Source organism: Ambystoma mexicanum, chromosome 1q (genome assembly GCF_040938575.1).
Source record: "Ambystoma mexicanum isolate Mex_15411 chromosome 1q, UKY_AmexF1_1, whole genome shotgun sequence".
Taxonomy (NCBI): domain Eukaryota; kingdom Metazoa; phylum Chordata; class Amphibia; order Caudata; family Ambystomatidae; genus Ambystoma; species Ambystoma mexicanum.
This window is the reverse complement of record NC_090922.1, coordinates 279,732,690-279,747,254: the sequence shown is the minus strand read 5'-3', so window position 1 is coordinate 279,747,254 and position 14,565 is coordinate 279,732,690. Positions and strand designations below refer to the sequence as shown.

General features: G+C 41.3%; 1 protein-coding gene across 1 annotated transcript in view; it reads right to left on the bottom strand.

The window, feature by feature from the left end:
- CDH13 (cadherin 13) overlaps positions 1 to 14,565 on the bottom strand; it is a 2,842,668-nt gene that overhangs the window by 2,074,429 nt on the left and 753,674 nt on the right. The window lies entirely within an intron of this gene.

The following is a 14,565-nucleotide window of genomic DNA, read 5'->3' as shown; positions in this document are numbered from 1 at the left end:
GGATAATGAGAATGAGGTAGAGGAAAACCCAACTACCAGCACTAGGCGTGAGTCTTGGGTTTGGCAGTTATTTACCATTCATGGGAATGGTCCTAAGGCTCGTGCGAACCGTGTTACCTGCAATGAGTGCAAAATGATACTCAGTCGCGGGAAGCACAGTAAGTACAGCTTTGGGACCACTACTATGAAGCAACACCTGAGGTCATTTCACTCTGGGGCTATTCGCAGGGTTGTACCTTGCGAAGAACGTAGCAGGTTGATTTCCTCTACTTCATCCTCTGTTTCTGATCCTGTCACCACAAGGACCACCTCTGTGGGACAGCGTCTTCCTCAAGCTGCTTCACAGGGCATACAGAATGCTGATTACCCTTACCTTTTGAGGGTCACAGTTGTATGTATGTACTGTGACACAGTACTCTGCAGGGGGGAGCGACTTCGGAGTGCTTTTGAGACTATTGTCTCAGAGCACAAGAAGACCTGCTCACTACCCAAATAAAACCCACTCTACATCTTCCTCTCTCAGCTCGCCCTTTCTTATCCCTGTGGTTGGTGCCCCCCCTTTACCCTCCTTTACCCTCCTCTCCTAGTGTGTCGTGTGTGAAAAACCAAAAAAAATACAAAATTACAAAAATCAAAAAAAAATAAGGCTCTTTTCAGAGCCGCCTTTCCCAGTTAAAAAATAGAAGCGAAAATAAATGAAGCAGGGCTCTTTGTATTTTTTAGAAGTCCGCGGACAGTTCGCGAACATTAAAAAAATTGGGTTGCTACTCCATCACAAACATTGTAATTTTCTCTGGAAAGAAGTGGTGGCTCTGAAAAGAGCCTTTGGGTGGTGTTTGTAAATCAAAAATTGTAAATGCTTAACATCTACTTCAAAATCGTTGTTGTAATTCCAAAAAAGGTCGCAATGCATTTTGTACATTTCTCAGAAAAATCTGATTGCCAGCATAAGTAAGATGGACTCCATCTCTGCGAAAAATGTATGTACTACAAAACATAATATTTTCATTGTGAAAAGAAGACATGCCAAAATCTCTTAGAAAGGCACAAACAGCCTTATTAACATTGCGCCTTGCTTTTTCCATTTGTGGACCAAATGAAGAAGAACGAAGCCACATTTGTCTCTGCGCAATCTGTGAAAATATCACTTGAGAATTAGGAAACATTTCCATAACCTTCCTAAATCCTTCTTTCATAGCAAATTCCAGTCACATGTCCTAAACTGTTCCCTCCACAATGAATTACAATTAAGTCTGGATGTTGCTCTGTCTCCAAAGTAGCACAGAGAGGTAGCAAGTCCAACCACTTCATTCCACGTACTCCATGCCAGTGTACTTCCACATGTGGGAATCCAAGATCTACAGCTACTCCACAGCTCTCTGCATGCACCTTCAACCAATGTATCCACGAATCTCCTAAAATCCAAACAATCTGTTTTCTGAAACACACAGCCGTAGCTGTCTTTTGTTCTCTCAGCAAAAAGAGTATCTGAGAAAATCTCTCCTGGCACAACACGCCCACCAAACTTTCCTGACCAATCCCTTTCAGTGCTTATTCTCATTTGCATGACTTCTGAACCCAAAAATCCCCGGATGTAACTCCCGATGTCTGCGAACTACCGCCATGTCCGTGGACATATCGTAATATGAACAGCCCTTCTACCATTTCCACTACACTCTCTCTGCCATTCCCTCATTGGATGTACCTCACAAATCACATGACCATGCACCAATCACATTCAAGACAACATTTACTTACACAGTACAGACCCATTGTGTTTGCAAATGTTAGTACTTCACAGAAATGCATCAAACAATCCCCGCAACACGTATAGTGTTTTTGGAATAAGACAACAATTGGACTACTGTGCTGGAATGGTGAAATTCACTATAAATTCACAGGAAGATCCACAAGAATTTCTAATGTACTTACTATTAGTACTGGAAAACAAAAACATACCTATAAATGAAATCTTTCAGATTTCATACATGTGGAAACATGCATGCACTCTCTGCAACAATGTGACACAAGAAGAAATTCCCAATGAACGCTTCATATATATATCAATACCAAATTGTGAATCCATTCCATTTCAGCAACTTGTACAAAATGCAAACCATGGTAGATTATGCTCTACCTGCAATTCAGATAATCGCTCCACGTTAGTAATACAAACACATAGTAAATACGTAATACTAATGCTTCTACGTTACAATGCAGATGGTACCAAAAACAACTGCAAGCTGACTGGATTCACACATAGTTAAATATCACTTGGTGTAATGATTCTGTTCAGTTTCTTTCGTTTCCAGTTATAATTATGTTTCCCTATAAACATGCACCCACTGACCTGATCCTGTAGCCTGGACGGGTGGAATATGAGAAGCCCCCCCGGGGGAATCCCCTCCTATCCCGTGATAGTTAACACCAGGAAGGAGTGAACTCCCCAGGGAAACCCTCTGGGGAAGAAAACCCTGTCCGCCTCAGTTGTTGGAAGTCTTCTCTGTGAGCAGGTAAGGACAAGTCTTTAACACATTTCCAGGTGACTGGATGCAGGTTCCATAAAGAAAAATAAGAAAGGCACAGATTAGAGAAAGGTAAGTTAGTGCTTAACAAAGAGTAGGAGCGGATGTCAGTAGCCTAATAGTTACCAGTGTAAGAGGATAGAGATCTATATTTCCTCAAGATTGTATCCGTTCGGATCTCATCTGTGAAACGTTGAGAGTGATGACTCGTGGATAACGCGATGTAATTTCGGGAGCCTAATATATATAAAAGGAAACGTGAGGAGACTAGAAGGGAGGAAGTGCGGGCAGGTAGTTCTAAATAATGAGGAAGAGAAGGAGAGAAGGGTACCTGGCAGCAGATTTGAATCAAAGCAAAAACCTTATGAACAATGCGGCTGGTAGATGAGTGAACCAGCTGACTCGAATCAAGGTGTGAACACGGTTCAACCTGGTGTGAATGGAAGCGGTTGTCGGAGAAAGGAGAGGGATCTGTTTTGATCAGCACTGGAACCCGTAAATAGAGTTTAGGAAGCGGAATCTCTGTCTTTGAAGTGCAACAAGAAGGTTTGAAGCGCTGACTGGGAAGAGTAGCAACGCACTCGAGCGTTGTGCCTGCCGTAAGATATCCGGATCTCTGCTGAGGAGGAGGAGCCTCCACAGCCCGCAACTCTTGCAAGACTGGAACACCTCCCTCGGACGGCGCCGCCATCTTGGGAGAAAAAATGGCCGCCACCCGTGATTGGGCCCAACGGCGCCACAATGACCATCTTCTTCTATGGAATATGACACTTGGTAAGAAAACCTTCACAACAATAGATATAATGTACCACGCAGGAGCCACAACCAATTCAGGGCACTACACGGCATATATAAAAAAGAAATGTGGATGGTTTGAATGTAATGATAGTACCATTACTCTAAAGCAGAGATTACCAGCAAATCTTACAAATGCTTATTTGATGTTCTTAAAACCAAAATTTGATAAATAAACTGTATTTAAACCTTTAAGTAAATTTGTGTTAAAAAAATATAAACTGTTAGAATACTCCAAAAGCTATCTAACTGCTCAAAGATTCTACAACAACTAATCAGATAAATGAATACCACTAAATTAGACCAAAAAATACACAGTTAGAATACGCCAATTGGTATCTAACTGTCCCAAAATTATAAATTTGTGTTAAAATAATATAAACTGTTAGAATACTCCAAAAGCTATCTAACAGATCAAAGATTCTACAACGACTAATCAGATAAATGAATACCACTAAATTAGGCCAAAAAATACACAGTTAGAATACGCCAATTGGTATCTAACTGTCCCAAAATTATAAATTTGTGTTAAAATAATATAAACTGTTAGAATACTCCAAAAGCTATCTAACAGATCAAAGATTCTACAACGACTAATCAGATAAATGAATACCACTAAATTAGGCCAAAAAATACACAGTTAGAATACGCCAATTGGTATCTAACTGTCCCAAAATTTAACAATATCCAAATAGATAAATCAAAACCACTAAAATATATTAAAAAAATAGACAGTTAGAATACGCCAATTGGTATCTAACTGCTCCAAAATTTTATAATATCAAAACAAATGAAGAATCTGTTACTGCTCCAAAAAAATACAACAAAGCAAAGTATAAAGCATTAGCCAGAAACAAAAAGTGAACACTGAAAACAAACAAACAAATAAACTGTAGCATAACAGAAAAATGTTTTTTTTTAATCCAACATGGATTTTTTTTTCTCTCACAGACCCAATGATTTTAGCAACAAATACAGAAACTGAGCAAATTGCACAGTACTCTGATTTGTACTCTACTAAATATGAGGGTCGAAAAAAAATAAAAGTATATTGCTTATACAATGTAATAAGTCATTACAAAATACTAATACTAACATGCTATTTTCTTTTATCACAGAAATGAAGAAGAAAAACATGGACTCCCATTACTAGACCAAACAGTAAGTATACAATAATAAGGACAACCATAGCAGCATATCACATCCATAGTATCTAATACCTTTGTCCTTATACATTTGTTTTTCACCCAAAGTTATAAGCAAATATGAATGTGATATGCTGCGGTGGTTGTTGCCAGGGCATAGAGTCTTGGGTGCATGGCCACATGGCCATGCACCCAAGACTCTATGCCCTGGCAACAACCACCGCAGCATATCACATCCATAGAGTCAAACATTTCAACTATGATCTATGGGAAACTTTTAATGTCCGCGAACAATGTGAGTGTTCTTAGAACACTTTGAACTTGCCAGCGAACAATACGGACACCGTTTTCAGGACACCCCCTACGAACATTTCAGAACAACGCGATAGTTCTTAGAACACTTTCAACTTAACAATGAACAATACGGACAGCGTCCTAAGGACACCCCCTACGAACATTCCAGGACACCGGGAGTGTTCTCAAAAACGTCTTCAGAACACCCCCATTTTGTTTATTTGCGAACATTTCAGGACACAGCGGGTGTTCTTAGAACACATTCAACTTGACAGAGAACAATACGGACAGCGTCCTCAGGGCACCCCCTACGAACACTCCCCGGACACCGTGAGTGTTCTTAGAAGGGTCTTCAGAACACCACCATCTTGTTTATTTGCGAACATTTCAGGACACTGCGAGTGTTCTTAGGACACATTCAACTTGACAGAGAACAATACGGACAGCGTCCTCAGGACACCCCCTACGAACATTCCAGGACACCGGGAGTGTTCTTAGAAGCTTCTTCAGAACACCACCATCTTGTTTATTTGCGAACATTTCAGGACACCGCAAGTGTTCTTAGGACACATTCAACTTGACAGAGAACAATACGGACAGCGTCCTCAGGACACCGCCTACGAACACTCCCCGGACACCGCGAGTGTTCTTAGAAGCGTCTTCAGAACACCACCATCTTGTTTATTTGCGAACATTTCAGGACACCGCGAGTGTTCTTAGGACACATTCAACTTGACAGAGAACCATACATTTGTTTTTCACCCAAAGTTATAAGCAAATATGAATGTGATATGCTGCGGTGGTTGTTGCCAGGGTATACAGTCTTGGGTGCATGGCCAAATGGCCATGCACCCAAGACTCTATGCCCTGGCAACAACCACCGCAGCATATCACATTCATAGAGTCAAACATTTCAACTATGATCTATGGGAAACTTTTAATGTCCGCGAACAATGTGAGTGTTCTTAGAGCACTTTGAACTTGCCAGCGAACAATACGGACACCGTTTTCAGGACACCCCCTACGAACATTTCAGAACAACGCGATAGTTCTTAGAACACTTTCAACTTAACAATGAACAATACGGACAGCGTCCTAAGGACACCCCCTACGAACATTCCAGGACACCGGGAGTGTTCTCAAAAACGTCTTCAGAACACCCCCATTTTGTTTATTTGCGAACATTTCAGGACACCGCGGGTGTTCTTAGAACACATTCAACTTGACAGAGAACAATACGGACAGCGTCCTCAGGACACCCCCTATGAACACTCCCCGGACACCACGAGTGTTCTTAGAAGCTTCTTCAGAACACCACCATCTTGTTTATTTGCGAACATTTCAGGACACCGCAAGTGTTCTTAGGACACATTCAACTTGACAGAGAACAATACGGACAGCGTCCTCAGGACACCCCCTACGAACACTCCCCGGACACCGCGAGTGTTCTTAGAAGCGTCTTCAGAACACCACCATCTTGTTTATTTGCGAACATTTCAGGACACCACGAGTGTTCTTAGGACACATTCAACTTGACAGAGAACAATACGGACAGCGTCCTCAGGACAACCCCTACGAACACTCCCCAGACACCGCGAGTGTTCTTAGAAGCGTCTTCAGAACACCCCCATTTTGTTTATTTGCGAACATTTCAGGACACCGCGGGTGTTCTTAGAACACATTCAACTTGACAGAGAACAATACGGACAGCATCCTCAGGACACCCCCTACGAACATTCCAGGACACCGGGAGTGTTCTTAGAAGCGTCTTCAGAACACCACCATCTTGTTTATTTGCGAACATTTCAGGACACCGCGAGTGTTCTTAGGACACATTCAACTTGACAGAGAACAATATGGACAGCGTACTCAGGACACCCCCTACGAACACTCCCCGGACACCGCGAGTGTTCTTAGAAGCGTCTTCAGAACACCCCCCATTTTGTTTATTTGCAAACATTTCAGGACACTGTGAGTGTTCTTAGGACACATTCAACTTGACAGAGAACAATACGGACAGCGTCCTCAGGACACCCCCTACGAACACTCCCCGGACACCGTGAGTGTTCTTAGAAGCGTCTTCAGAACACCCCCATTTTGTTTATTTGTGAACATTTCAGGACACCGCGGGTGTTCTTAGAACACATTCAACTTGACAGAGAACAATACAGACAGCGTCCTCAGGACGCCAACTACGAACATTTCAGGACACCGGGAGTGTTCTCAAAAACGTCTTCAGAACACCCCCATTTTGTTTATTTGCGAACATTTCAGGACACCGCGGGTGTTCTTAGAACACATTCAACTTGACAGAGAACAATACGGACAGCGTCCTCAGGACACCCCCTACGAACACTCCCCGGACACCGGGAGTGTTCTTAGAACAGTTTCACTTTGCTTGCGAACAAAACGGACACATATTGAGTCCTTAGAACACCCCCCAGTCAGTTTATTTAGAACATTTCAGAACACCCTTGATGTCCGCAAACAAATTGAACACAAAAAGAACGTCTAACACATAAAAAACACAACTTTCATCCTATCTCATACACTCCCACCCTCCCCAAACACTCCTACACACCAACACATTCTACTAAATACACATTTTGAACAAAGTTTCACCGCGCTGTCCGCGGACGTCCACGAATCCAAGACGGTGGGCGCTACCGAAAAATCTGACGCGCTTCACGCTCCACGCCGTCCAATCAGCGAACACGTTGCATGTCCGCAAACATCACGCAAGACGATTGTCCAATCAGGACACTGTCCGCAGAGCGAACAGGGAAGTGTGTCCGCGAACCGAACACAGATATCACTAATTTTTTTTTACCTACTTTTTGCTCATTTTAAAAAAAACTACTGGACGGATTTTCACCAAATTTGCAAAAGCACGCTTTCGGGACCAAGCCGCTGCTCCTGGTCTGAATTTGGTGGAAATCCGTCCAGCGGTTTGGGCTGTAGGTGCGAGCAAAATTTTTTTCCCATTCAGTCTATGGGAAACAAAAAAAGTTTTGGGACCCCCCTATAACTTTGCCCCCCCTGGACGAATCCTCACCAAACGTTGCAAAACAATTCAGAGTGACCCAAATACTCTTTTTGCAAAGATTGGTGAGGATCCGTCCAGGGAGAGCGAAGTTATAAGCCACCCAAAAAGTGCTCTTCCTATGGAAACAGCAACTTAACCATAACTACATGGCCACTACCGTGGCCATGTAATACATATATATATATCTATATATATCTATATATATCTATATATATCTATATATACATCTATATATATATATATATATATATATATATATATATATATATATATATATATTCATTAAAAAAAACTTTGTTAAAGGGACGTTATGGTTAAGTTGCGCTACTAAATACCTATGAAATTCAGAGAAAAAACTTTGTTAAAGGGACGTTATGGTTAAGTTGCGCTACTAAATACCTATGAAATTCAGTGAAAAAACTTTGTTAAAGGGACGTTATGGTTCAAAGTAAAACCGAAAAACCCCTGAAATTCGGCAGTTATGGTAACATAAGCAACCATAACTCGCGCCACCGTGCACTGCTAACACTAACACCCAGGACATCAAAGATGACATCACACATGTCATTGATGACATCACTGATGACATCACATGTGCATTTACTTTTCATGAAAACTCTGTAGGAGGGATTCTTATAATGTTGACCAAAAACTGTCAAGGATCATTGGGATAAATATCATGAGCTAATTAGTGCATTAAGCAATGCATTGATATAAATAGCATTCTATTATGAAGTTCTATCCAGTATACTAAGCTACTCATGCAGAAACATAGGCAGTGTGTGCAGCATACATGATGAAGGTGCCATATTCAAAATCTTGCCATGTTGAATACTGAAATGATAACTGCTTTCTTATTAGAGTTTTGCGTACTGTGAAACATGTAATAAGTAGATAACAAAACCCACTTACATTGCTAGGTGTGTCATCAACCGAGGCATGTGTGCCTTCATGCTTAGAGCTGGTATTTTCTTCTGTAACAATGAGAATATTGATGCCAGTAATGCTGTTAATTTTAAAGAAGATGGCATTTCTTTATCTTTTACATAATTATTACAGACAAAACACAAAGAGACAACAACACATACAAATATGAGTATATAGAGGGACAGTGAAGTAAACAAAAAAGCAGAAATAGTAGCAGAAAGAGTTCATAACCTAACTGATTGTCTTTATGCAGAGAAACTATTGCTCTGTTTCAAAGCTGCTACTTACCATATGTATGTGTATCACATGATGTGACTGCACCCAAAGGAAAGGAGAGTGAGTATAATGTATACAAATATGAGCATATACAGGGAAGGTAGAGTAATAAAAATAAAACTATGAGAAAGTGCTGATAACCCTAATGATTATCTTCATGCACAGAAAGGATTGCTCTCTTTCAAGCCTGTGTCTTCCGCTATGTATATGTTTCATATGATGTGACTTGACCCTAAATCTACAAATATAGTTCCTTTTCAATTTTTACTTCCTGACTGTTACTGAAGAAAACTATGTGGCTTTGATATGTCAGTAAAGGATAAAAAGGGAGAGCCAGCCATGTGATGTCATCAGTGATGTCATCAATGACATTTGTGATGTCATCTTTGATGTCCTGGGTGTTAGTGTTAGCAGTGCACGGTGGCACGAGTTATGGTTGCTTATGTTACCATAACTGCCGAATTTCAGGGGTTTTTCAGTTTTACTTTGAACCATAACGTCCCTTTAACAAAGTTTTTTCACTGAATTTCATAGGTTTTTAGTAGCACAACTTAACCATAATATCCCTGACTTCATATACATGTAACATAGAACATACTAACCTCCTTGTAGTGATTTTCATGTCCGCGGACTACCGCCATGTCCGCGGACACATCGAAAATCTGAGCGTGGTGAATGTAAATTTAAATAGTGTGCCCCATTTCCCCTTTGAAGTTGGCTCTGAAAAGAGCCGTTTTTTTTTTTTTTTTACAGCTGCTTGACAGACACCTGTTATTTTGTATTTTTTTCTTGTTTTTTTTTCTTACTTTACTCCTAAAATCTTCATATAATCTTCTCCAAAGCAACCCTTACATTCCAAAATAGAAAGGCATTTCCCGTAAAAGATAAAGAAATGCCATCTTCTTTAAAATTAACAGCATTACTGGCATCAATATTCTCATTGTTACAGAAGAAAATACCAGCTCTAAGCATGAAGGCACACATGCCTCGGTTGATGACACACCTAGCAATGTTTTGCTGAGGACAAAAAACTGAACTATTGTCCCATATTGCCCTAGGTAGTAATCCAGAAAAAATTACTTTCGCATTTGAAAGGATCTTCATTACGGTTTGAACCAAGCGCTCCAAATCAGCCAACAAAGTAGGGGCACTGACGTTGCCCAAATGGAAAGCACCATAGTGTAAAACTACCACATGCGGACTGTTCATCGTGGCCATATCCTCACAAACTTGTACAATTCCCTGTATATTGCAATCAGGCACAGTGCTCCACACCACCTCCACTCCTTTCACATCAAAGTTCTTTGCAACATGCCTGCATTCAGCGTACTGCTGTGAACCATGCACAAACATATCTCCGAGCACCAACACCCTGACTTTCTCCACTTCTGCCATCTTCACCACACACAGTCTCTTTCAACACAAATCCACAAATTCGACAACTGATTGGCTGATCCGTACAGTCTTCTTTCCATGTTGGATTTCCTGGAAAAACCCGGATGTAGCACGCCCTGTCCTCGAACAGCCGCGGTGTCCGCGGACGGCGTCCACTTTACTCTCTGTGCCATTCCCTCATTGCATACAGCTAAGCAATCACACAATATGAATAACGTCCTCAGAACACCCCCATTTTGTGAATTTTCGAACATTTCAGGACAATTATGATTTCATTATTCAACATATTAACATTACAAATATTATACTTTCATCTTGTACTCTGCACACAATGCTATGTTTCTCCATTAGTAGCTCAGTATACTAGATAGAATCCCATAATACAATGCTATTTATATCAATGCATCGTTCAAAGCACTAATAACGGTATGATATTTATTGCAATATCCTTGACACTTTTTTCGCAACATTATAATAAAAATCCCTAGTACACAAATTCCATGAAAAGTACATACACATGTGATGTCATCAGTGATTTCATCAATGACATTTGCAATGTCATCTTTGATGTCCTGGGTATTAGTCTTAGCAGTGCACGGTGGTGGCGCGAGTTATTTTTCATAGCTTACCATAACTTGCGATTTTCAGGGGTCTTTCGGCTGTACTTAGAACCATAACGTCCCTTAAACAAACTTTTTTTAATATCACGCAAACAATATACAAACATGGCGTGCAAAAACCAACTTCTACAGATGGCTTTACACAGAATGTTGCAAAGTAAGAATTTATGCTCGTTCACATTGAAGGTCAGCTGCTTACATTTTTTCCTCGGGCCCCGGAGAGGCTCACGAAGTGGACTATAAGGTTGTATTGTGTTTTGACCTTGACAGAAAGAGATTGTGATGAAAGACTTCTCTTGAAGGAGTGTTGCTAAAACGTAAGAGAAGATAAAGATGAAATTTCTGAAACGAAACCACTTTTATATATTATATCACTATGCGAAAGATCGTTGGCACACGCCGAGTCGTATTTTGGGACTGCACCACTCGTAGACAATGGAAATTGCAATTGTACTGTAAGTAACCCTTTAGATTACTTTATACCAAATATAATTACAATAGCGTAGCATTAAAGACCGCTGAAGTTGAACTTGTTAGTTGAAAGTGGCATAATGTTTTCTACCGCGCACTATCACCGCCAAATTGATCCCCTGTCGTTTAGAGGGCTCTGAAAAAGGCAGACGACACAGGGTGTGTTAATAGAAATAATTTAACCGGTCTATAGGCGGTCAAGCGCTCTACTCGCTGTGCCACTTCACTGTAGCCTGTCAAGTGTCACAGCGAGTACAGCGCTCGCTTTGACATCCGTGCACAGCTTGCTAACGCAAGTTTGAATCCCGGCAAGGTCAAACTCAACCTTTCATCCTTCCGTGGTCGATAAATGAGCACCACACACCGTGGTTAATAATAAGCACCGCTTAGATACCTCACGGTTCTTAGCGCTATATGAATGGGAAAATATTATTATTTTATTATTAACATACTCTGTTGCACTATCTTCGATAGCAAATATTTTCAAGCCCTAATAAATAAAATGATGATTTTTAATGAAGATCGGCTGGTGAGACTAATTTATGTTTTTTAAAACAGGTATGTGGCTCCATTTTGCCTATGTCACGATTTACAGACTCCAGCGGATGGGGTCTTCAACTGCCAGGTGCAGGTCCAAATATGCAACTTCATGACCCTCACCATTTTATGGGACAATCGCCAAGGACCAATATGCCCTTACGCAGTACTAGCGGCTACAAACAACATACCAACCAATAGGGTGGTCTAATGGCTCGTTGTTGGAGCAACCTTCCGATTATCAGAGCGACCATTTACTGCTTTTATCATAAACCAACAGCCTATCTACCGCAAAGGAACAACGCGTGGCTCCAAATAAACTTTTGCTGATCGACAGCAGAGACAATAGCAAATCGCTGAATATTCACTAAACATTTCATGTGAAATAAATGTACTTTACCAAATGTACAATCCTGCTGTTTACTTTTAAACCACAGTTTCATATTCCGAATTGTGGCGCACTGAGTTGTAAGCTGATCTAACACTCTCTGTACGGCAAAGGAACATCGCGTGTCTCAACATGAACTTTTGCGGATCGACAACAAAGACAAATGCAAATTGCTGAATATTCTCTAAACATTTGATGTCAAATAAATGTACTTTACAACATTTACAATCTTGCTCTTTGCTTTTAAATCACAGTTTCATATTCCGAATTGTGGCGCGCTGTGTTGTGACATAATGTGTGTTGTCTTCCGGGTTCTGTGTAAAGTCGCGTAGTACTGGAGACGACTGGGCGCGTTTCATTACGCACCCTGTAACGTCACGGAGAGAGGCAGGGAATATGAATGCTTTGATAATATCAGGCTTAGGGGTGGGAGATATGATTTAGTTCGCAAAAGCAAGTCAGCCAGGTCAATAGCGCCAGTCATAGGATTATCACATAATGTCGGCGCACACCAGCCGGATTTATCGTTTCTTTAGTGGACAAAAAGTCGGTTGACGCCCCTAGGAAGTTGTACTATTAGCGAACAAAAGGAGTGCTCTTAAAACACTTTCACCCTGACAACGAAGAATACAAACAACGTTCTCAGAGCACCCCCATTTTGTGTAATTGCAACCATTTCGGGACACTGCGAGTGTTCTTAGAACACATTCAACTAGACAGATTACAATACGGACAGCGTCCTGAGGACACCCCCAGTTTGTGTATTTACGAACAATTAAGTACACCGCGAGTGTTCATTGCTCATTTTTACATTCCTTGCGAACAAAAATGACACATACTCCGTCCTCTAAACACCCCACCATTTAGTTTATTTACAAAATGTTAGAACAGCCGTGTTCTCCGCGGACAAATCGAACGCAACAAAAAGGTCTAGCACATAAAAAAACAAAACATTGAACCTACCTTGTACTCCCCCACCCTCCCCAAACACTCTTACACACCAACACACGGCACTAAATACAATTTTTTATCCACGTTTTGCACTGTACGCGGTCGACTGCGAATACAAGATGGCGGGCGCCACAGAAAATCTGACGCGCTCCACGCCCCTCGCCGTCCAATCAGCGAACACGTCGCATGTCCACAGACATGACGCAAGGCCATGGGCCAATCGGGGTGCTGTCCGCGGAGCGAACAGGGAAGTCCGTCCGCGAAGCGAACGCAGATATCACTAATTTTTTTGCCTTACATTTTGGTCATTTTTAAAAAAACTACTGGACAGATTTACACCAAATTTAAAAAAGCACGCTTTTGGGACCAGGCCGCCGCTCCTGCCGCAAATTTGTTGTAAATCCGTCCAGCGGTTCGGGCTGTAGCCGTGCGCAAAGTTTTTTCCCATTCAGTCTATGGGAAAAAAAAAAGTTTTGGGACCCCCCCTATAACTTTCCCCCCCCTGGACGAATCCTCACCAAACTTTGCAAAAAAATTCAGAGTGAACCAACTACTTTTTTTGCAAAGTTTGGTGAGGATCCGTCCAGGGAGAGCGAAGTTATAAGCCGCCCAAAAAGTGCTCATCCTATGGAAACAGCAACTTAACCATAACTACATATATATATATATATATATATATATATATATATATATATATATATATATATATATATATATGGTTTATTGGCCAGAGTCATACATGTCGATTGTTGATTGCAATATAATTATGCACACAAGGAAATCATTTAGAAAGAGTCTGCTCCGGGTTCGCTGCCAGCTGGACGGTTTGCATGCACATCACGTCAGCTCTCTGCAAAATGTCATGGGTACATGCATAGCCGAACAAGCGCGAGATTTGTTCGGGAACTCTCTGATGCGACTGAAACATACAAAGCAAATTGCATGACAAGATAGATGATTGGATGAGCGACACTTGGGCAAGGGCCAGAGAGACGCTCTTTCCATCTGCGCGCGGGGCCCCTGTTTGAGCTCTGCTTATTTCGGCAGGTTGGCATATTTTCGGCATTAATACTTCCACACATTAGCAGCTGAAGAAGTCGAGACTTGGCCATATTAAATATTTACTGTCCCCCGGCGTCTTTAGTGGTGTTATTTAAAATGCATCTGTCTTCATAAAATTAAGCATTGAGCCCAG